This window comes from Eurosta solidaginis, chromosome X (genome assembly GCF_040869045.1).
Source record: "Eurosta solidaginis isolate ZX-2024a chromosome X, ASM4086904v1, whole genome shotgun sequence".
Taxonomy (NCBI): domain Eukaryota; kingdom Metazoa; phylum Arthropoda; class Insecta; order Diptera; family Tephritidae; genus Eurosta; species Eurosta solidaginis.
Window position 1 is genome coordinate 110,551,175 of NC_090324.1, and position 25,456 is coordinate 110,576,630.

At 39.7% G+C, this 25,456-nt stretch overlaps 1 protein-coding gene and 1 pseudogene across 1 annotated transcript in view; one reads left to right on the top strand and one right to left on the bottom strand.

Annotated features, from left to right (window-relative positions):
- The window catches only part of Pur-alpha (Purine-rich binding protein-alpha), a 1,789,254-nt gene that overhangs the window by 1,566,755 nt on the left and 197,043 nt on the right, over nucleotides 1–25,456 (top strand). The gene's annotated exons all lie outside the window — the stretch shown is intronic.
- On the bottom strand, nucleotides 11,520–15,028 carry LOC137234511 (serine incorporator 1-like; annotated as a pseudogene).

Sequence of the window (25,456 nt, forward strand, 5' to 3'; positions counted from 1 at the left end):
TTAAAAAAACTTTAAAAACTTTCTTTTTTTATCTTAATTTCAATTTAATTTTATATTAAATGTGTTTAGTTTTATTTTATTTCGAACTTATTTTATTTTAAATGGACTCCCTTTAACTTAAACCCTATTCTAATTTTATTTTCCGTAAATAAAATTTGAAATGAACTTTTTAATTTAATTTATTTTTAGGTAAGTTTTACTATAATTACATTTTTATCATAGTTAAGTTTTATTTAAGCTCAATTTTACCTCAGTTTCGTTTTAAGTAAAAATTCCATCTGTATTTGAAGTAAAATTTTCATTTAATTTTATTTTGCACAAATTTCGAATATAATTAAAATACATTTTTTTCATTTCCATTTCATATACTTTAATTTTTGAACACATTTTATCTTCAAATGTATTTCATCTCATTGAAACTTTATTAAATTTAAGTTAAAATAATTTTTGTTGTGTTAAATATGTTTTATTTGAATTCCATTTTAAGGAAATTATCTTTGAGTTTTGTTTTTTGTGAAAAATTTCATTTTTAACCTGGTTTTCATATTACTCATCCAAATAATGTATTAATTTTATTTTAAGTAAACTTTATTTTATTTAACTTTTTTCTCTTTCTTCAAATTACAGAATTTTAAATAAATTTATTTTCATTTTTATTTAATTTTTGAATATTTTATTCTGCTTTAATTTTTAAATACCTATTTTATTTCAACTTCAATTTCATTTTTGAATTAATTATGCATTGCTGTAATTAACTTCCTTTTATTTAAATTTTAGTTAATTTCAATTTAATTTAACTAGAATTTTTACTTTAATTTAAATTAATTCCGGATGCATGTTTCATTACTTAACTTTTTTTCCAAGTCAATTTATATTCAATTTTTTAATTTTCAAATCAAAATTTAAATTTTAAACAAATTCTGACTAAAGCAGTTTTTTCATGATTTTAGGTTCCTTTAATTAATTTAATTTTCGGTTTTACACCAATTTTGTTTTATTTCATTTCTCAATTCGCAAATATTTTATTTTTTTATACTTCTCGTTTTCTACTGATTTTTCTTTTATTTATTTTTTTTTTTCGTGTCACCACTCACTAGGGTTTAATTTCCTAGTAATTAACTTAAATCTTTTTTGTATAAATTTTATTTAATTTTAGCCTTCATTTTAAAGAAATTTTATTTTATCTTCAATATAAAAAATGAAAAACTTAAATTAAAATTTAGGTTTATGTTAAAGGAAAATAAGATGAATTTTGATTTATGTGAACTGAGAGATTTTATTTAATTTTAAAATGCGAAAAATAATTTTGGTAAAATTTACATGTCGGCTCAAAAAAATTCTATTGAGTCATATGAAATTGATATCAAAATTGATTTTAATCAATTTTACATTTATGTCACAAGGGAACTTTCGCTCAATTTAAGAGCAAAAAATTTAATAAAATTGAAAAATGTTGGTCTTTTAAATTTTAAAAACTAACTTTAAGTTCAAAAGTGAACCTTTTTCCGAAAAAATTAAATTATTATTAACTTTAATTTTGACGAAAAACACAAAAAAAATTTTTTTTTTCAAGGAATTCAATTAGATAAGCTGTACATTAGTAGGTACTTGGCGGCGGCAGGATTTCAAACGGAATTTCTCATTTGTTGTTGGTTTGCTTATACTTAACAATCTCCGCTGCAACAGATTCGAAACCGTTTTCCGAACACTACGGGATATTGTATTTAAATAAATTAAATTTTTTTCTTCACTCTTTCACTCAAACTCACACCCACGCATGCGCAGTTGCTTTCGTAAAGATACTTTGCTTCTACTAGAAATAATGTCATATATTTCTTTTCAAATATTATAAAATAGATATGTACATATGTATATATATAAAAAAAAAAGAAAGGAAGGCTAAGTTCGGGTGTGACCGAACATTACATACTCAGTTGAGAGCTATGGAGACAAAATAAGGGAAAATCACCTCGTAGTAAAATGAACCTAGGGTAACCCTGGAATGTGTTTGTATGACATGTGTAGCAAATGGAAGGTATTAAAGAGTATTTTAAGAGGGAGTGGGCCATAGTTGTATTGGTGGACGCCATTTAGGGATATCGCCATAAAGGTGGACCAGGGCTGACTCTAGAATTTGTTTGTACGATATGGGTATAAAATGAAAGGTGTTAATGAGTATTTTAAAAGGGAGTGGGCCTTAGTTCTATAGGTGGACGCCTTTTCGTGATATCGCCATAAAGGTGGACCAGGGGTGACTCTATAATGTGTTTGTACGATATGGGTATCAAATTGAAGGTATTAATGAGGGTTTTAAAAGGGAGTGGTGGTAGTTGTATATGTGAAGGCGTTTTCGAGATATCGACCAAATGTGGACCAGGGTGACCCAGAACATCATCTGTCGGGTACCGCTAATTTATTTATATATGTAATACCACGAACAGTTATCCTTCCAAGATTCCAAGGGCTTTTGATTTCGCCCTGCAAAACTTTTTCATTTTCTTCTAATTAATATGGTAGGTGTCACACCCATTTTACAAAGCTTTTTTCTAAAGTTATATTTTGCGTCTATAGACCAATCCAATTACCATGTTTCATCCCTTTGTTCGTATTTGGTATATTATTATGGCATTTTTTTCCTTTTTAGTAATTTTCGATATCGAAAAAGTGGGCGTGGTCATAGTCGGATTTCGGCCATTTTTAACACCAATATAAAGTGAGTTCAGATAAGTACGCGAACTGATTTTAGTAAAGATATATCGATTTTTGCTCAAGTTATCGGGTTAACGGCGAGCGGAAGGACAGACGGTCTACTGTGTATAAAAAATGGGCGTGGCTTCAACCGATTTCGCCCCTTTTCACAGAAAACAGTTATCGTCCTAGAATCTAAGCCTCTACCAAATTTCAAAAGGATTGGTAATGTTTTGTTCAACATATGGCATTAAAATATCCTAGACAAATTAAATGAAAAAGGGCGGAGCCACGCCCATTTTGAAAATTTCTTTTATTTTTGTATTTTGTTGCACCATGTCATTACTGGAGTTGAATGTTGACATAATTTACTTATATATTGTAAAGATATTGTAACGAATTTACTTGCAAATCCTCTTATTTGCAATCCTCTGCTAAGTTCGAATCACTAAACTGTTGAATAAATAACTCCAATATGCAATAATGCAAAATGGCCTTTATTAAAGTACTTGTTTAGGCAGGATGCCTAACTTTTCCGCATCTGATTGCGACCCCCCCCAATGCAACTCTGCAAATTGATACTCGATACTCGAATTAATTTATAACCACCCACACCATCGCCCTCATGCATGTGCATGCAAGTACATGCACGTGTATGTGTGCTTTTTGTCAGCACTCATGCATATGCATGTCGGGGTTGATGTGTGGGTGCCTTTCCCCTCCAAGACGGAGGATTTTGCGGGTCAACGGTTGTAGCTTGCTATACAACCGGCCTCTTTGATTTCAACAGCCAACCAGCTAACATCTGCCGCCAACGATCTCTGCCGTTTATCAAAGGTAATATTATTTCCTGTATATTTAATATCTACCAATAAAAATAACAGCTTTATTATAACGAGAAATCTCGTCTTCTCTTATTTATTTTCAAACACACCCGTTCTTTGAGATCGACCCGGTGCGCCCACCTCTCGCAAGGATCAGACGCACCCCGGCCGAACATTTGGTCCTATCTCCCCGAGAAAGGAATATACAGCACCTAAATTACAGTCCACAAAATACGACCATACCTGACCGCACAAATTTCAAATTCCTTACATAAAAAGTTATACGGAGAGTTTTTGCCACAATCAATAGCGATAACACAAAAAGTTTAAGAACGGCTATTATTTAACACCAGCATCAAACACTGAGCAATCGACAGCGAGCGGAAGCCACTGCAACACCGAGTTATCTTGCCACATCATCACATCATCACCAGTATACAAGTCACCAAAAAATACCTGAGTAAGTGCAATATTTCTTGCCACATTTTTTTTTGGTTAAAACAACAAATAAAAAGTGCGAAAAATCAATTTAAAGTGCGTAGTGATTTCTAATTAACCGCGAAAAGTGTAAAAAATTTAGTGCCGAAAAGGAAGATAAGTGCAAACGCGTTGCACAAACGTCGTTTAACATTCCTTGTGACTATCTGGTCTGTCCCCCCACCAGCGGTAAGGCTCTCCGGACACAGCACAAGGAAGAGGTGCACATAACCTCACATTCACATTAAAATCTCACGCAATTTTCATTTTCTTTTCAAGCACTTTAATTTTCACTAATTCAATCGACACAGTTTTTACAACAGTTTTCACTGAGTTTTTACACTTTTCGTCGAGTTTTTATATCAGCGCGCGCACTTATTTATAACAAATTCGAAAGTTGAAGTGGCGAGTGGCCCCCTTTAATTCCACAAAAGACGTTGTTGTTGCTCTCCCCTTCTCCCTGGTTTTCGGCACAAATAAGCTGCAAAGTCAGTGAAAAAATAAACAAATTGAAAGCGTTAAATAAAGAGTTTTTTCTATATTTTAATCATTGTTGGTTGGGTGATTCGCACAGGTTTTTTCAGTTTTACAACCCCTTTTTAATTTGATCACAAATTTTAATCCATGAACATGGAATCATATATTAGATTGGCCGATCGAATAATCGAATTCGAGGCCGATTTTAATGACATCAATGCGGCTCTGCACACTGTACACACTCTTGCAATACAGCAAAAAGAGTTGCAAGCTAAGTGGGAAAAAGCAGAGAACGCCCTAGAGGAGTTGCTTGGCTCTGACACGCTCGACGCAAAGAAAATTGCAGCGGTCAAGATCAAGCATAAAGCGGCATATGCCGTATTCCTGAGATGCATGTCGAACATGGCTGAACTTCAAGCCAAATTGAAGGAGGAAAAAGATAGGGCAGTCAAACCTGAGGGAGAACGCGCGCGCGAACATAGTATCCGCCTGCCAGCTTGTGATACTGAGGTGTTCAAGGGCGACTACCTATCTTGGCCAACGTTTCGTGACCTGTTCACGGCCATATACAAAAACAACAGTCGCCTAAGCCTGGTAGAAAAGTTGTTCCACCTCAATCAGAAAACTCAAGGTGAGGCAAAGGACATCGTTAAGAAATGTCCCTTGACAAATGAAGGCTTCGAAACAGCCTGGAAAAACCTATGTGAGAGATACGAGAATAAGCGGATTCTCGTAAACTCACAACTACAAATTTTGTTTAATCTAAAAAAGATAGATAGCGAGTGCGGCAGCTCTATCAAAACCTTACAGCGCGACATAAATAATTGCTTGGCATCGCTAAAAACACATCAGATCGATGTTTCAAATTGGGATGCGATTATTACCTATTTATGTTCGACAAAATTACCTGAAAATACGTTGGCTCTATGGGAGCAGAGCATTGACCACAAGACGGACATATCCAAGTGGGAGGATATGGACAAATTCTTGTCAAATCGTTTCCAGACACTTGAAACCGTGTCTGGTTTTACAGGGAATGCCACTTCTAAAGTGCAAAAATCAAACACGTCGCGCCAGTCGACGGAAAACCCTACAAAAAGACTTGGTGCTTTTCAAACCAAAGTAACCAAGCAAACAACAAAATCAATGTGTAAAATGTGCAAATCTACGGAGCACAGATTACGCAACTGTTCACGCTTTTGCGATTTAAACCCGGTAGAAAGGATTAAATTCGTCAAATCCACAAATGGCTGCCTGAATTGTTTATCCCCAGGACACACAGTGACGAGGTGCACCAGCTCATACAACTGTTCCAAATGCCACTCTCGTCACCACACGCTCCTGCATGCGGACACACTTCAGGAACCGGCGGGACGAAATCCCTTCAAAGATGCGGATAATGCCCCAACAACTTCGGCACAGGCAAGGAAAAGACAGGAATCGGGACAACCACCTTCCTCTGCAAATCAGAATGTCAAATCCTGCCATGCCAATTCCAGCACAGGCGTGCTATTAGGAACTGCTCGCGTACACATTCACCATAATGGTACCGACTTCTCCGCGCGGGCATTAATTGATTCTGGGTCTGAATGTTCCTTTATAACTGAAAGACTGAAACGCAGAATCAATTTGCCAGCGAGGAAAATGCATGCCCATGTTTCAGGCATCACAAATGCGGTGTCAGCTCAGGTGAAAGAAGCATCCAACATCGAACTACGTTCACCAGTGGATCCCTGCTTCAGCCTGACTACACCCGTACTAGTTCTAACGAAACTCACTGGGAATCTTCCATCCTGCCATATCAACGCAATGACTATGCAGGCATTCCCAGACTTGGTTTTGGCAGACAAGAGGTTCTACGTCAACGAAGACGTAGACCTCATACTTGGCGGAGACACATATCCCCAAATTATAATGAACGGTATAAAAAAGAATGTGCTAAACACACTCTTAGCCCAAGAGACAGTGTTCGGTTGGATACTAACCGGTCGTATCGAAGCACCGAATCCAACGAAGAGCATTATGTCTTTCTACAACGAGGTTGCGTTAGACAATCAACTCAAAGCTTTCTGGGAGGTAGAAAATGTACCCAAAAATAAAATATTAAATGAAGATGAAAGGTACTGCACACAACTATTTAAAGAAACAACGCAGCGAAGTGAGAATGGAAGGTACACCGTGTCACTACCATTCCGGCAGGATTACCCTAACAATATTAACTTAGGACCATCCCTGAAGCGTGCATGCTCTCAATTCTTCCGGAATGAGGGGCGGCTAATAAAAAACCCAGATTTAGGTAAGGAATATGTTCGAGTGTTGTCAGAATATGAAACGCTCGGACATATGAGAAAATTGAAAGAGAATATCCCATCCGACGATTCGGATCATTACTTCCTGCCCCACCACGCCGTTATTAAAGCAGAAAGCACCACTACAAAGGTACGCGTAGTATTTAATGCCTCGAGCCCTACGGCCAACGGTAACAGCCTAAACGATATTCTCCTCCCAGGCCCAGTTCTACAAGCCGATCTACCCATCCTTATCTTACGTTGGAGACTATACCGTTTCGTCTTCAATAGCGACATCGAAAAGATGTATCGACAAATTTGGGTGAACGATAAGCACACCAAATTTCAACGTATTGTGCATCGCAAGTCCCCGAATGACCCTATTAGTCTTTATGAATTAAAGACGGTTACCTTCGGGGTGAATTGCGCTCCATATCTCGCGATAAGAACGCTCCTACAACTGGCAGACGACGTGTCAGACTCACACCCTACAGCGGCTAACATACTACGAGAATACATGTATGTAGATGACGTGTTAGCGGGTGGACATACGATCACATCGACTATTAAAGCCAGAGATGAAATTCGTCAAGTCCTACACTCAGCGGGCTTTCCACTTCGCAAATGGACATCCAATTCAGAGGACATTCTAAGGGACATCCCCAAAGCAGACCTACTCAATGAAAACTTCCTGGCATTCGAAGATACCAGTTCAGTTAAAGCGTTAGGCATTCGATGGAATGCCCTTTCCGATTTATTTTATTTTCAAGCAGGGACGCTGGACAACCCGGAAAACATTACGAAGAGAGCGATACTATCAGCAATCGCCAAACTTTTCGATCCCTTGGGATGGCTGGCACCAATGGTCATTGTGGCAAAAATACTCATGCAGAGTATTTGGTTGGAAGGCACCGCTTGGGACGAACCAGTATCTACCAGTGCGCTGGAACGATGGAAAAACTTCACCGACCAATACCATGAAATCGATAAAATCCGGATACCTAGATGGGTCAACTTTTCACCAGGAACCGACATCGAGATCCATGGATTTTGTGACGCATCCGAGAAGGCTTATGCAGCAGCCATTTACATGCGCGTCAAAACGGATGATAATGTCTGCACGAACCTCCTTCTAGCCAAAACCCGAGTAGCCCCAGTGAAAACTCTTTCTCTTCCACGTTTGGAACTTTGCGGAGCCGTGCTGTTAGCGGAAATCACCGAATCAATTTTCAGGAACCTCAAGTTGGGACCAGTGAACGCACCTTTGGACGGATTCAACTATCGTCCTCGCATGGATAAGGAAACCGCCGTGTTCCTGGTCCACTTTCGTCGCACATCGGATCACCAAGATCATCGACATGGTCTGGTTGCATGTAAACTCAGAATCTAACCCAGCAGATTTAGGTAGCAGAGGATTACCTGCGTCTGAATTGGTCAACAATTCGTTGTGGTGGCAGGGACCTTCTTGGCTGCAAGAAGACACTTCCCAATGGCCAGCACAAGAAAGTGACTACATCACCTCCGTAGAGGAAAAGAGGGCGAAGACCTGCGCAACAACAACAGTAAATACTATCGATGTTCTTCAACGCTTTTCAGACCTACCTAGGGCTTTACGGGCGCTCTCATACGTAATGAGGTTCTACCGAAGAACTCACCCCAAAACAAAAAAATCATTTCAGGTCGAGTCACCTTTAATCTCTCCTGATGAGATCAAATCAGTAACCCAAATCTTAATTAAAATCTATCAGAAACAACATTATAGTTCCGAATATAATGATCTAAAGGCCGGAAAACCAATTGGAGGGAAAAGTGTAATACTCTCACTTAATCCCTACTTAGACCAAGATGGCATCATTCGGGTAGAAGGGCGACTCGGGGCGTCAAAGGACTTAGCTTTTACTGAACGCCACCCAATCCTCCTCCCATACAACTGTCGGTTATCCCGGCTGACAGTCCTAATGTTTCATCAACAAAGTTTGCATGGGGAGAATCAACTCATGTTGCGTCTGATACGCACCCAATACTGGATACCTAACATCAAAACCATGATTAGGGCTACAATTCACAATTGCAAAGTTTGCACTGTACACCGAAAGCGTGCTCAGACCCAACTTATGGGTATTCTCCCTCGCGAACGCACGCCATTCAGCCGTGCATTCACGAATACTGGAGTCGACTTTGCCGGACCCTTCGACATTAAAAGTTACCGCGGCAGAGGGTGTCGACTATCCAAAGGCTATGTCTGCCTTTTCGTGTGTTTTTCCACACGAGCGATTCATCTGGAGGCCACTATTGACCTCAGCACCCCATCATTTCTTGCGGCTTTTGCCCGTTTTATATCTAGACGCGGATGTCCCAAAAACGTCTACTCCGACAACGGTACAAACTTTGTCGGAGCTTCACGATCCCTACGATCGGAATTCAAAACTTTCATGGCACAAGCCCGAGACAATGCTGTCTCGAAGTACAGCCACCAGTCATTCACTTGGCATTTCATCCCTGCGGGCGCTCCCCACATGGGAGGGCTGTGGGAGGCTGGAGTGAAAAGCTTCAAAAGCCACTTCAAAAAGATAGCCTCACCACACAAATTTACATTCGAGGAATTCCATACACTCTTGTGCCGCATCGAGGCATGCCTGAACTCGCGGCCGCTCAGCCCGGCATCCAATGACCCAACGGACCTTGAGCCGCTTACTCCAGGTCATTTCCTCACTGGCAGCCATCTACTGGCTCCGCCAGAGCCGGATGCTAGTGAGAGCCCTGCCTCGATGATCAATCGGTGGCAGAAACTCCAAGCCCTCCATCACACTTTCTGCAAGCGATGGAAAACCAAATATCTATCCGAACTTCAAAAAAGAGTGAAGTGGAAGCATCCCAAACAAAATATAAAAGTGGGAGATCTCGCTGTCCTCAAAGAGGACCACTTATCTCCCAACGAATGGAGGTTAGGTCGAGTTGTCAACGTACACCCCGGCGAAGATGACCGAGTACGCGTAGTCGACCTCAAAACCGAGAAGGGTCAAGTCAGACGACCTTTGGTCAAACTGATCCTTCTTCCAACGGAAGAGACGGATTGCGAGAAGGCTAAGTGCTCCTCCTAACAATCCCTCCGTTCCTCCATACCCCTCCCTTCAAAAAAATCAAACCCAAAACACTATTTCCCCCGACTACCTACAATTAGAGGCCCACGGTTAGTGATAGCATCGAAAGCATATTAAGGAACCCACGTCTTCGTGTCTCTCTATCCCTAAGCTTGTGTTTCTCCCGAGCCATATATTATCATCAACCCCCCGGTCTCGTGAGGGTGCGAGTCTACCGGAGGGGAAACCTAAGGCGTACTACGCGATGGCAATGGGGAAAGGGAGCGCGGGACATAAAGACGCGTTCAACCACGCGCCGTGATGCCCCGCTATCCCTAAGCTTGCGCCGCTCCCGTGGCCCTAATTATAATCAACCACCCCGGTCTCGTGAGGGTGCGAGTCTACCGGAGGGCGATCCTACATCTTATTTTTCTTTTTTCGCACCCCCGGTCTCGTACCGAGTCTGCCGGAGGGGGAATCCTACACCTAGCTACTTGTGGGCAATGGGGAAAGGGAGCTAGAGACACGAGGACGCATGGGAGCTTACCAAAAGCTCGCAAAACAAAAAGGAAAACTGAGGCTTCATAATAATACTAACCGGGGGCCCCTTGCAAAAACCACCCCAAATTCACTCGCTCACCCAGAGCGAGGACACCAGAAACCATCCCATTCACTCGTTATCCCATAACGAGGACATCATAAAAGCCTACCGCAGAAGGGCAAACCGATCTGCCACAGAACCTAAAGGCTGTCAGCCCATCATCTTTAAATTTCCAACAAATCAAACCCAGCTCTCGTTCCCCTGAACGAGGCCAACATACCCCAACGCAATTACTTGTGCTTAAATGTATAGTTTCTTTTCCACCTAAATGAGTACACAAACGTATTTGTATTTGTTAACAACAATTAAATAAAATGAAATACATATGTATACTGAGCCATTTTATCTGGGTACTTTGAGATAAATTCACGTCTAATTAAGTTGATATTCATAATGGGCTTCTCGCGTAATTTTTTATAATCACCAACCATTTAGACAAAAACAGATGTGCAGATACGGTTTAAAAACAAGCTACATAAATATCTAAGACGCTCAGCCATATTTGTATCCAAATTAAGTAATTGTAAGTCACGTCACATGCATATCTGCTAATGATTTTAGTTTACCATTCATCGCAGAACTCTTAGCATGTTACATTAAACCAGCCAAGAACAAGTTTTAGTCATTAGTACAACACGTTAATTTAAAAATAATTTTACAAACATTTTTTTTGTTTTCGATTTCAACGGACCTTAAAATATTTTCCAGTAAAAGGCTCTACCCCAATTATGGCAAGATTTGCTAAAATACTATACACACCAGTAGCACATTGAAGTGGGACGGTGTAGCTTGAAACAATGATTCACAACGACCTTTAAGGTCGAAACATGATGACAGCACCATCGTCAGTCATTATAGTCGAACACATGATGGCACGTTGTATAAGCAATGAAGATTAATGAAATAGTGGCACACTAGCGGTGCAACCCCTCCCCCCCCCCCCCCCCCCCCCCGCGAACATCAAGCGCTCTTTCTTTAACCATTAGACAAGTACAGATGGATAGTCATACATAAATAAATACAGAGCTCATCTAAAAATTTAATCAATGTTTTTCTCTACTTTACGTGCTCTTCATCTCACTCTTTAACTAAAATCACAATTCGTTAATATCATTGGTCCAACCATATATAGTGATTCCAAGCCAACTGCATATTATTTAATCCACATCGAAGCAGCATTAGCATTGAATAGCTCAATATCTGAATTGGGTTTATACCACTTGGTAAGCGTCATCATGACATATAAGGAAGCGCAAACAAAAACAATATGAAACATGGACCAAGAATACGTAACCCCTTCGGTTTCGTTATCACTTACACCTTTCTCTGCACCAGCTTCTGCATCTGAGAGAGCGTCTGTTGAAAGACGCCTTTCACCATCATTATTAGTTTTTTGACACTTCAACTGCTGAGCTAATGCAATTATATAGAAGGCAGAATAACCAAGCTATCAATCCAATTATATTTGTCGTGATAGGATTGCAGTCTTTTTCTGGGTCGTTGGCAACAGCAGACCAAGTCAAGTAAACAGTGTAGATAGTAACCAGTGAGCTTTGCAATAAACCCGACTGAGGCAAACGATCCTGTACAGCGGGCATTACAGAAAGAATGCTTATTACGAAACACAGAACGAGATTGAAGGAAATAAAAGATTTGTTAAGACCGCAACCGCCGGAATGAGTAAAGTAGATATATAATAAAGAAATGCCAACAAGCGACAAAGCGTAAAAGTATCCATGATTGTCTTCCGCGTTTTCAATCCAATTTTCAGCTACCGAATGTGCAAAATCTACAATTATCACCAGCTGCACAAGAATGAATGCACGTCCGCCAATTAAGCCCACCCACATCATAGCCGGCCCAAATGAGCCTTCTGGTATGAAAATTGCACCAATGGCAGCACCAAAGCAAATCAAAATTTCAATCCCCAAAATTCATTTTGTATATGAGAACGTGGGTCGCGAGAGCTCTTCACCCCCAACATTATCAATGCCATCAGCGTGAAGAAACAGGCCAAACCGAAACATAAACGATATACAGCGTATTCACAATCAATTTATAGACTACCAGTTTAAGAAAGAGCTTTGGGGCTTGAGTGTGTCCTGTAGTCCGGACGGAAGTGCTACGGCGCCTGAAACTGTACCCACCAATAGCATGAAAGCGTACATGAAACGCGACGAAGTGGAGCTTGCATGTTGGGCAAGCACTGCAGCAGCAGCTTGCCCCTGTGCCTGTGCAACACAATGCACTCTATACAACGAATATTGCAGATTATTGATTTTTAAAAATTCAATACATTCGAACATATTGGAATTATCCCTTTTTCAATTGCTTACGCATGAAGTGAGTTTATTAATTGGGAGTTCAGTAGAACATCGATAACATTATCACCCTTACAAAAATGAAGCTTACCTCTTAAATGATTTTGTTGTACCTCCAACGCATTCACGATAAATACAGGCTCATCTGCTCGTGTCAGCTGCACTTACGTCTCTATTACAACGGCATCTGAATCGCTTGCTTCATCGGCTTTCTTTGATTGGGAACTTATGGGCAGCGCATCTGTGGGCAGTGTACGTACTGGAATATTGAATTCAGGACATATGCATTTGTATTGGCATAGAATTTTTTCTCCCAGTTTCTTAACTTACCAGCATCTACCTGCTCCGGGTGTCCATAATCGATGTAGTGTACTCCGATGTCATCTTTGGCAATGTGAGGTGTTACACGTGCGCGATACCAATGCTCATCGCTACTCAATGCAACGCAAAGTTGTTCCGGTTCAAATTCAGCGTGAGGAGTCCCTAAATTCCCATAGTATTTATGGTATGGTTGATTGACATTTTTAATAAAAACGGATCAAAAAAAAAAATGTTTCTAAAGGTTCTTCTGGTGTCACTTTATCATTGGTATATACTGTTGCTAATTTTCGGCGTGCATCACGTTCCAAACCTGCATGACAATAGACCAACTGATAGGCGCGTGTAACGCCAGCAAAGCTGTCGCCACAGTGGGAAGGCATACGCGTAATTGATTGAAATTGCATATGACTATGGCGGATCATTCTCGTGATTGTAGGAATAGTAAACATTTTCTATCTCCAGTTACATCACGACTAGGAAATGCAACGTAGAAAATAGATTGACACAATGAAAAGAAACCCATATTTGCTTCTAGCGAAGCAGTTTGAAGATATTAATCATTGCCTTGTATTTACTGACGCCCCCAATACAGCTCTTTTAGATAGCTTTGCAGTACGGTTAGCAACACAAATTTTGAACGCGGTAAGACCTACCTGGTCCTTCGTAACCAACAGCAGCTCGTCGTATAACCACAGAGACATTGTGGATTTTATATTTTATCCCCCAATGAGGATAAGCAAGCTTCTGTGCGAGGGTACCCTTAAAACTATATATAATATCAAAACTGCACATGGTGCGTATTGTGCAAAAGCAATAGCACCTTAGCGAGGTCCGAAAGTAGGATTGTCCAAAATTTGTGCAGCTGTGATTTTTGAGTGTGCTTTCTCGTCATTAATATCATCAATGAGAGTTTGTTGAAGTTCACACTTGGCCTCGTGACTGGCCTGCGCTGTATGTAGTTTATAATTTCAAGGAAAACCTGTTTTTAAATACTCGTCAGTACGTTTGTTTGGTGGGAAAAAGTTCATTAGTTTGTTTTCTAGTCCACCCTTTTTGAGAGCTTGTACCGGATATGCCATGCCCTTCTCCAACTTAAACGCGACAAATTCGTCGCGAAGAAAATCTAAAGCCATGCCATCTTTAATCAAATGCTCGTTGTTTAGTACCAACAACACATTCGGGGGAATAGAACCATCAACTAAACAGAGCGCTATCATACGCGCAAGTTTGGTACGTGCACTTGGTGTAACACCTTTAATGAAGACAAGTACCTTCTGCACTTCCCATTCAAACATCTTCTCTAAGTACTTATATCGACGCATGAGCTTGACGAATACATGCTCATGGCTGCCTATCGTCTCAATGTCTTCTCTCTTTCATCTTCTCCGGTCTTGATGCGCTGACCTGATAGTAATGGTCGTTCAATTTTTTGACTCACACAATAAATTGAATTAAAACCAAAAAAAGGCTCGGCCGAGAAAATTAATGAAACGCGAAAAATGTTGAGTTCAATATATCCCCGCAGACATCAGTCATTTTGCGAGATAACACCAAAAACCTGCAAATATATCAAAGAAAATTCATTAATAAAGTGCACAAATGGGCATCGCAAACAAGGTGACAACTGACGGCGCGGCCGACGCCGCAGTTGGAGCACCCCTTTTGCGATGCCGGTAACCTGAAAAACACTAAAACCGGAACGATACCGGCATACTTACCCATCCACTGTTCTGGATCTCCACCACCAGTCACCTGAAAAAGAAAAGAAAATGTATTACAAATCTGAAATAACAAAAAAAATTGTTATTGAAATAAAATTATTGCAAGATATTTTACCACTTACCTTTTTGTCCAGCAATGCGTAAAATTCTACATGAATTGAAGCAAAAACGGTAAAATAAATCTTTCGATTCATTTTTGTTTTTGCTTCATTCCCTAAACTGGAAGGCATATTTGTAACCAACGTATGTACATATGTATGTATGTATGCCTACTTGGTTCGGCATATTCTATTAGTGCTGCATCAAATGACGCACACTGATACCGAAAACCCGCAAAAGGAACAAAATCGGGATCGGCTTTTTTAACCCGGGCAGTCCCAAAACATACTTACGCACAAAAAAATAAAGGCAAACACCTCCTTAAAAAATTAATTGCTCTCATTTACAAACAAAAAAAACAACCAAAAAAAATTTTTTTTTTTTTTGATTTTTTGATTTTTTTTTGCCGTCGGTACTGCCTGTTTTTTTGGCTGGGGGCAGGACTTGTTGTTTCTCAACAACAAACATCACAAACAGTCATTATAAGGGCTCGGTACAAAACAATCCGAGTCCCGAAATAAAAGAATCCCGACACGACAAAATCCCGAAATGGGAAAAGTCAACTGTTTCTACCGGCCTAGTGTGCTACTGCCCCAGTGACCTAGTTTTTTTTCAAGGGCAAGCAAATACATATATGTATATATATACTCGCACACCACAAATTCACCACACCAGCTGTCAGCTAACCAATAAATACACGACAGGGCTGCATGCAATCTCATAATGATACGTGCAGATAGAACGCGTCGTGAAGAACGCATCGCCAGTCTGCATGCAAGCACCGGCAGTTGGTACACTTTCCAATTTAATTACGATTTGCGCTGCTCGTCATGAGCTTTCGAACGAATTAAATACATACCTTCGTCGGCCCCTACGCTTCGCTTTAAACTCGCTTTTATTCATCTATTTTAATATACGTTTTGTAATAAAACACCTTTGCTTCACCCAACCAACCTCACGGCCACTCGCCCTGGCACATCCATAAAATGCCACAGTCGCCCTGAGAGCGACACGACACGTTATACGCTGGAACGGAGACCTCGGCCTCTTCGTCCAGCCCAGAAAAACCTCAAAACCCTCGAGTCTGGAACGGAGACCTCGGCCTCTTTGTCCAACCAACAAAAAAAAAACCGCAAATCTGGAATGGAGACCTCGGCCTCTCCATCTGGAACGAAAAAAAAAAAACCAAAGAATAACAAAATGGTGCCACTCTGGAACGGAGACCTCGGCCTCTTCGTCCAACCTTACTGGCCATCGACTATACACATATTACATTCTGAATTTCTATATTTAAGAATTATGTATAATTCAATGGCAAGAAATATTCACTTACATCTGTTCATCACCGTTAACTTTTATCATCCTAGCTTAGGTGGCATGCTAAGCAAGTCGGAAAGGATTCCCGGCCATTTTGCGTCGCAGACGAACTCCTCATTTAGATTAAGTTTAGTGTGTAAGCCTTATAATAATTTTTTTCGTTTCAGCGGAGGTCATTGGCGGAAAACGGTATTGCGTATCGCAAGGGGGGCCGGCATGTTTAGGCAGGATGCCTAACTTTTCCGCATCTGATTGCGAACCCCCCAATGCAACTCTGCAAATTGATACTCGATACTCGAATTAATTTATAACCACCCACACCATCGCCCTCATGCATGTGCATGCATGTACATGCACGTGTATGTGTGCTTTTTGTCAGCACTCATGCATATGCATGTCGGGGTTGATGTGTGGGTGCCTTTCCCCTCCAAGACGGAGGATTTTTCGGGTCAACGGTTGTAGCTTGCTATACAACCGGCCTCTTTGATTTCAACAGCCAACCAGCTAACATCTGCCGCCAACGATCTCTGCCGTTTATCAAAGGTAATATTATTTCCTGTATATTTAATATCTACCAATAAAAATAACAGCTTTATTATAACGAGAAATCTCGTCTTCTCTTATTTATTTTCAAACACACCCGTTCTTTGAGATCGACCCGGTGCGCCCACCTCTCGCAAGGATCAGACGCACCCCGGCCGAACAGTACTTCACCATAACACTCAAACTGTGCAACGAATAGCTTGCTTAATAACCAAACTGATTGATAGCTCAAATGAACTCTACTATTCAAAATAATACTGCTCTTGCTCGCTAGATAGCGTCTTAGTCGAAACTGCTTGACAGCTCAAATCAAACTGAATTCCAGCGCCTTTACAATTGCCGCCTCTTATACTCTTTGATTTCAATCTTCGCATCTTCTAGGCGCTTCCAGAATCTACTAGTCCAGCAGCTCTCAAACTTCTCAGCTGTAACTACAATTGCACAATTTCATAGTATTTCTCATTGCATACTTATAGGAGTATCTCAGATATATGCATGTGTTTGTGCGTTGACTCTCCGCTTCTCGTATACGTACATGGTACATATGCGTAGACGCAATTATTGTTTCGTTTATGTAGATACATAATGATTGATCTATGGATGTGAATTCACGTCACTGCTTAGCATCGGCTTAGAGATGGCAGCACTCCTTAATTTTGCTAATATTCGTAACACTGCCCTCCACCTAAGTCTGATCGTCCCAATTAGACAAATCTCCCGATCTAAACGTTGCCAACCTTTCCAAATGGACCACTTTCATTTTGGTTCGTGGTTTACCGATGGTTTGTATTCGGTAAACTACATCGTTGATCCGTTTTACAACTTTGTATGGGCCTTCACAATTACACTGCAATTTCGGGGACAAACCTTTTTTACGTTGTGGGTTGTATAACAGCACCAAATCTCCTTCCTGAAAACCTTCTGAATTAATTGCTTTATCGTATCTGGCTTTCATCTTGTCACTCATAATCTTTGTTCGTTGCCTTATCAGATCATGTATTTCTCTTAGCTCTTCTTCCAAATCACTAATAGATTTCTTGACATTTCTCTCCGCATTGGCATCTATCCCAAACTTCAAATCAGCTGGCAGTCTAAGGTCATTGCCAAAAATACTTTTGCAGGGGTTTGGCCCGTTGTCTCATGCACTGCTGATCGGAAAGCCATCAAGCCATACTTTTCTACTACTTTCCTTAAGTGCTCCTCCAATGTTCTGTTGAATCGTTCTACCATACCATCGGATTGAGGATACAATGCAGTTGTTCGTGTTATTCGAAATTCCTGCCTTGGTCAGAATGTAACTCCATTGGTACACCATACCTTGCAACCCAATTGTTTACAAACACTTTTGCTACGGTTTCCGCTTCTTGATTTGGTATTGGGTATACCTCTGACCATTTGCTGAAATAATCCATAACTACCAGTACATATTTGTTTCCGCCGTTGCTAGTAGGAAATGGACCGGCGACATCCATAGCGATCCTTTCAAATGGCGCACCTGAGTTATATTGCTTCATCTGGCCATGACTTCGGGTTCTGGGTCCTTTCGCTCTGCTGCAAACCTCGCAGTTTGCAATCCACTCAGTGACCGACTGACGGCAACCAACCCAATAGAATCTCTGTTTAATCTTCTCGAGCGTCTTCGTGATTCCAAGATGAAATCCGCTTGGACCATTATGCAGCTCGCTGAGCACGTCAGGAATCCTCTTTCTGGGAACAACTATCAGTTTCTTCTTGCATTTACCATCCTCACTCTCCCATACTCGATGAAGGCAATCGGATATCAATTTTAAACTGTTCCACTATGCCCAATATGACTTCGCAATGGGACTCTCTGCTGACATCTCCTCTCTGCTTGGTCTTTCGTTTCGTTCGAGCCCTTGCATAACATGTGACAGATCTGTATCTTCTAGCTGATACTTTCTTAGCTGTTCCTTGTCCCATTCATCTGTACATGTTATAGTCATTCGCCGGACATCTATAATGTCTTCTTTAGCCCCGGCTTTTGAACAGTGCTTGCATTCCAAACTACATGGCTTACGTGACATTGCATCGGCATTTCCATGGGTACTACCTTTTCGATGCTCAATGGAAAAGTCATAGCTTTGTAGTCGCTCAATCCACCGTGCCAATTGTCCTTCCGGATGACGGAACTGCAGAAGCCATTTTAAAGCTGCGTGATCTGCCCTAACACGGAATCGCTGGCCGTAGAGGTATTTGTGAAAATGTTTAATGCACTCTACCAATGCCAACAGCTATCTCCGCGTAACGCAGTAGTTCCTCTCTGGTTTTCCAATCGAACGGCTGTAATATGCAGCTACCTTCTCCTGTCCATCGACCAGTTGTGATAAAACTCCTCCTATAGCATATCCACTCGCATCTGTATCTAGAATAAATGTTGCTCCTGGTATCGGATATGCTAACATTGGGGCAGTGCACAAATGCTCCTTCAATGTTTGGAAAGCCACTTCTTGCTCCTTCTTCCATTCAAAAGCTTATTTTTTCTTGTGAGCTCATGGAGGCTATGGGCTACGCTGGAAAAATTTGGTACAATTCGGCGGTAATATGTGCACAGCCCAAGGAAACTTCTTAATTCATGTAGGTTCTGTGGTCTTGGCCAATCCTTTACAGCCTCTATCTTTTCGTTCGCAGTGCAGATGCCCTCTGTCGTTACCTTGTGACCCAAATAATTTACTTCCTTTTTAAACAGCGCACACTTTTTGGGACTTAACTTCAGACCAGCGCCAGCTATTCTTTGGAAAACTTCCTCCAAGTTCTTAAGATGTTCATCAAAATTCTTGCCCAATGCGATGATGTCGTCCAGGTACACCAAGCATGTTTCCCAATGTAGTCCTTTCAGTACCTGTTCCATGAGTCTCTCAAAAGTAGCTGGTGCATTACTAAGTCCAAAAGGCATCACTGTAAATTGCCAAAGACCATCACCGACACTGAGGGCTGTTTTCTCTTTATCTTCCTCCTTCACTTCCACTTGCCAATAGCCGCTTTTCAAGTCCAGCGTGGAAAACCATTTCGTGCCAGATAGCGAGTCCAGAGTGTCGTCAATTCTTGGCAATGGGTAGCTATCCTTTTTCGTTACGTCATTCAACTTCCGGTAGTCCGCGCAAAACCTCATTTTTCCATCCTTCTTCTTTACAAGTACTACCGGTGAGCTCCATGGACTAGCTGATGGTTCGATGACGCCGCTGTCGCTCATTTCTTGTATAATTTGACTCACAACTTCCCGATTCGCCAGTGGAACACTACGAGGAGCTTGACGGATCGGCCTCGCATCTCCAGTGTCAATTTGATGTTTCACAACGTTGGTGCGGCCGGGTTTAGAACCGCCCTGGTCAAATATGTTTGCGTACTTTAGGAGCAGTTGTCTTACCTTACTCTGATATGCTTCCTCTAGCCCCTGCGTCCGTGCCGTGATGTCATTTGAAAGATGAGTATTACTAGCTGAAACGTGTTCCTGGATCTGTTCACAGTTAATAACTACTTCAGCCTCTTGGCATCTTCCCAAAATAGCTCCTTTAGTCAGTTTGAGTGATGACTTGAACTCATTGAGTACTCTTACGGGAATACGTTCATCTTGTTTTGTCATAGCCAGGGTTTTTCCTACAAGAATGTTCAGTGCTGATTTGTTTGCTGCTTCGACAACCCACAATTTGTTTGTCCCACAATCTCCATCAACCTTTGCCCAGATGACTGCTTTGGATTTTGTTGGTATTCGCTGGCTCCCTTCCACCAGCACTCGTTTACTGCTGTAGCCTATCTCGTAGCCGAAATTAAGTGGTATATCCATGTTCTTATATCGCAACGTCTTGCTTTGCATGTCGATCTTGATGCCCTGGTCGATTAAGAAGTCCACTCCAATTATGATTTCATCAACAATCTCTGCCACTATAAAATTGTTTACTACCCTGACGTTCCCAATTGCGACTTCACATGATACTTCTCCTAGAACCGTGCTGTCTTCTCCAGTGGCTGTACGCAATCTTGCTCCATGCAATGGTCTTATCTTCTTGTTGACTAAATCTGCTCGAATGATGGAATGAGATGCACCCGTATCTACAGTCAGTAAACGTTCCTTTCCATCCACATTTCCTCCGACAGTAAGATTGTTTGACCTTCTTCCAATTTGTGAGATAGAGATTATGGGGCATTCAATTGAGGGAGCCAAGTGTCGCCCCTTGCTGCTGACTCGCTTTAGTTTAACAATTGAGTGGACTTGGAGATTTGCTCATCTCCTTCAGCTCTGCGTTTACGGCCACCCACATTGTTGGAGCTATTGGGACCGGTGCTGCAATGCCGTGCAATATGACCTGGGTTGCCGCACTTGAAACATTTAATAACTCCGGCATTTTTCTTTTGTGATCCTTTCATTGCTTCTAAAATTGTGTCTACCCAATCTGGTTTTCCACTTCTACGCGATGAGCTTTGTATGCTGGTTTACTCAATAGTGAGGCCGTTTCCTGAGTCAATGCATGTGATACCGTTTCAGCAAATGTCAGCTTTGGGTTTGCATATGTAGCTCGCTTCGTTTCCACGTCCCGTATGCCATTTATAAAACTCTGGATTTTTACCCTCTCGGTGTATTCCACGGATGCGTCCGCATTTGCGAGGTGAGCCAACCTTTCAACATCCGAGGCAAACTCCTGCAAAGTCTCATTTGCTTTTTGGTAGCGGTTTTGCAACTCAATTTGGAATATCTGTTTTCTATGCTCGCTTCCATAACGTCTCTCGATAGCGGCCATCAGTGCTTCATAGCTGTTCCGTTCGTACTCTGGAATAGTCTGTAAGATTTCGGTAGCTGGTCCCTTCAATGCCACGAAGAGTGCAGCAACTTTATCTTCCGCATTCCAGTTGTTCACTGCCGCGGTCTTCTCAAACTGTAGCTTAAAGACCTGGAAAGGAACAGAACCTTTGGATTAATCGATGAAACAGCTAGGCGATTTAATTATAATTCCTGGATCCTATCTTTCAAAGTATCCATCTCTGACTCTATTTTATCCTGTCGACCACTGAAGCCTTCATGAAACTGGGTTAGATTTTCCTCCATATGCGCTTCCAGTTTCAATGGTACTTCCTGCTCTTCTAGTTGTGTGGAGATCTGAGATGATATCTGTGCTGAAACTTGTGCCGAAATTTCGGAAATACGCGTCTCCTGTGCTTTAATCTTAGATGTTATGCGTGTTTCTTGCGATTCCAGTTGAGATGTCATTTGCGACGACATTTCTGAAATGCGTGCCTCCTGTGCTTCCATCTTGGATGTTAAACTTGTCTCCTGCTATTCCAGCTGAGATGCCACTGTCGATGTTTGAGCAGTTATTCAGCCAATATCATGTTCAAGTCTGTGCTCGTAACTGTCTGCGATGTTTCGTTTTTCTCTTCAATTTTTGTTGTTGTTTCGTCCCCGTCAGGATAAAAGACAAACTCGTCCACATCAATTCCTTGCGACTCCATTACCTCTCGTAGCCGTGCTTGAAATTCGATCTTATTGCCGGTTGTATTTAATCCACAGTTCTCCAACTCCTTTTTCAGTTGCTGGATCTTCAATTCACTGAACTTTGCCATGTCCTTGTTGTCCTCTGGAATTTATTCAACAATTCCTCTTCTGACACAAATTGTAACGAACTTACTTGCAAATCTTCTTATTTGCAATCCTCTGCTAAGTTCGAATCACTAAACTGTTGAATAAATAACTCCAATTTTTAATAATGCAAAATGGCCTTTATTAAAGTACTTCACAATAACAAACTGTGCAACGAATAGCTTGCTTAATAACCACACTGATTGATAGCTCAATGAAACTCTACTATTCAAAATAATACTACTCCTGCTCGCTAGATACCGTCTTAGTCGAAACTGCTTGACAGCTCAAATCAAACTGAATTCCAGCGCCTCTACAATTGCCGCCTTTTATACTCTTTGATTTCAACCTTCGAATCTTTTAGGCGCTTCCAGAATCTACTAGTCCAGCAGCTCTCAAACTTCTCAGCTGTAACTACAATTGCACAATTTTATAGTTTTTCTCATTGCATACTTATAGGAGTATCTCAGATATATGCATGTGCTTGTGCATTGACTCTCCGCTGCTCGTATACGTACATGGTACATATGTGTAGACGCAAATATTGTTTCGTTTATGTAGATACATAATGATTGATCTATGGATGTGAATTCACGTCACTGCTTAGCATCGGCTTAGAGATGGCAGCACTCCTTAGTTTTGCTAATATTCGTAACATTATTAACTTTTCTTTTAAAATTTGACTTAAAAAAATTTTTTTTTTTAAAGTGGGCGTGGTCGTTCTCCGATTTTGCTAATTTTTATTAAGCATACATATAGTAATAAGAGTAACGTTCCTGCCGAATTTCATCATGATATCTTCAACGACTGCCAAAATACATCTTGCAAAACTTCTAAATTACCTTCTTTTAAAAGTAGGCGGTGCCACGCCCATTGTCCAAAATTTTACTAGTTTTCTATTCCGCGTCATAGGTTCAACTCACCTACCAAGTTTCATCGCTTTATCCGTATTTGTTAATGAATTATCGCACTTTTTCGATTTTTCGAAATTTTCGATATCGAAAAAGTGGCCGTGGTTATAGTCCGATATCGTTCATTTTAAATAGCGATCTGAGATGAGTGCCCAGAAACCTACATACCAAATTTCATCAAGATACCTCAAAATTTACTCTAGTTATCGTGTTAACGGGCGGATGGACATGGCTCAATCGAATTTTTTTCGATACTGATGATTTTGATATATCGAAGTCTATATCTATCTGGATTCCTTTATACCTGTACAACAAACCGTTATCCAATCAAAGTTAATGTACTCTGTGAGCTCTGCTCAACTGAGTATAAAAAACAGATAAGCCAAAATTAACATGCGGGGACCTGTGAGGGAGGGAAATTTACATACATATGGCTCTTCCCTCTCGCACAAATACCATTGCATCAGGTTAACGACTCACGACGCACTGGAGGTGCTTAATCATTTTTTTTATTTAGAAAACTTCAAAAATGATTAAAACAATACAATATCGGAATTATTAACATATTAAAAGTTTAAAAACTTAGAATTAACCTCAAGAGTCCATTCCCAACATCATTGACCCGATTACACGTAATATTACGGTTTTTCGTACTAGGATCATTTAAATATTTTGCTCATATCTCGAAGCGAGTTGAATCAAATTGAGCCGCCTTTTTTGCATCTCAAAGCTCTTCAAATTTCCTACGTTATGCAGTATTACATGTTGGAAAATGAAAAATTTTTAACAGTTTCATTTTATCATTCAAAGTAATAATTTCCTATCTTTTGTACATTTTTTGTCAAATTTTCGTGCTTTTTGCGAGATATATTGCTTGTAGAGAAAAACTAATGCCGACATCATGTTCAACGACCTCAAAACCATATAGTTAGCCTATTATCGGATCAATTTTTTATCATCAAATATCCACGCCTTCTCTGTAAGGAAGCTCTAAAATGGAGTAGTAAAAAATAGACTCTCGCATGGGTAAATTTTCGAGATTCGCCTCCAAACTCTGGGAAATGACTTCGGAGACCTATTCGAAGGTTTTTAGCATTCAGCATCAAAAATATAAAGATATGTTGCAAAATCGGGTCAGTCTAATATGCATGTATTAAAAAAAACTTTAAAAAATTTTCTTTCTTTTTCTCTTAATTTCACTTTAATTTTATATTAAATAGTTTAGCTTTATTTTATTTCGAACCTATTTTATTTTAAATGGACTCTTTAAATTAAACCCTATTCTAATTTTATTTTCCGTAAATAAAATTTGAAATGAACTTTTTAATTTAATTTATTTTTAGGTAAATTTTACTTTAATTATATTTTTATCATAGTTAAATTTTATTTAAGCTCGATTTTACTTCAATTTCGTTTTAAGTAGAAATTCCATCTGTATTTGAAGTAAAGTTTTCATTTAATTTTATTTTGCACAAATTTCGAATTTAATTAAAATACACTTTTTTCATTTCCATTTCATGTACATACTTTAATTTTTGAACACATTTTATCTTCAAATGCATTTCATCTCATTGAAACTTTATTAAATTTAAGTTAAAATAATTTTTTTTGTGTTAAATATGTTTTATTTCAATTCCATTTTAAGGAAATTACTTTTGAGTCTTTTTTTTTTGTGAAAAGTCTCATTTTTAACCTGGTTTTCCTATTACTCATCCAAATAATATATTAATTTTATTTTAAGTAAACTTTATTTTATTTAACTTTCTTCTCTTTCTTCAAATTACAGAATTTTAAATACATTTATTTTCATTTTTATTGAATTTTGAATATTTTATTCTGCTTTAATTTTTAAATAGCTATTTTATTTCAACTTCAATTTTATTTTTGAATTAATTATGCCTTGCTGTAATTAACTTCCTTTTATTTAAATTTTAGTTAATTTCAATTTAAGTTAACTAGAATTTTTACTTTAATTTAAATTAACTTCGAATGCACGTTTCATTAATTAACATTTTTTCCAAGTCAATATATATTCAATTTTTTAATTATCAAATCAAAATTTAAATTTTAAACAAATTCTGACTAATGTAGTTTTTTCATGATTTTAGGTTCCTTTAATTAATTTAATTTTCGGTTTTACACCAATTTTGTTTTATTTCATTTCTAAATTCGCAAATATTTTATTTTATTATACTTCC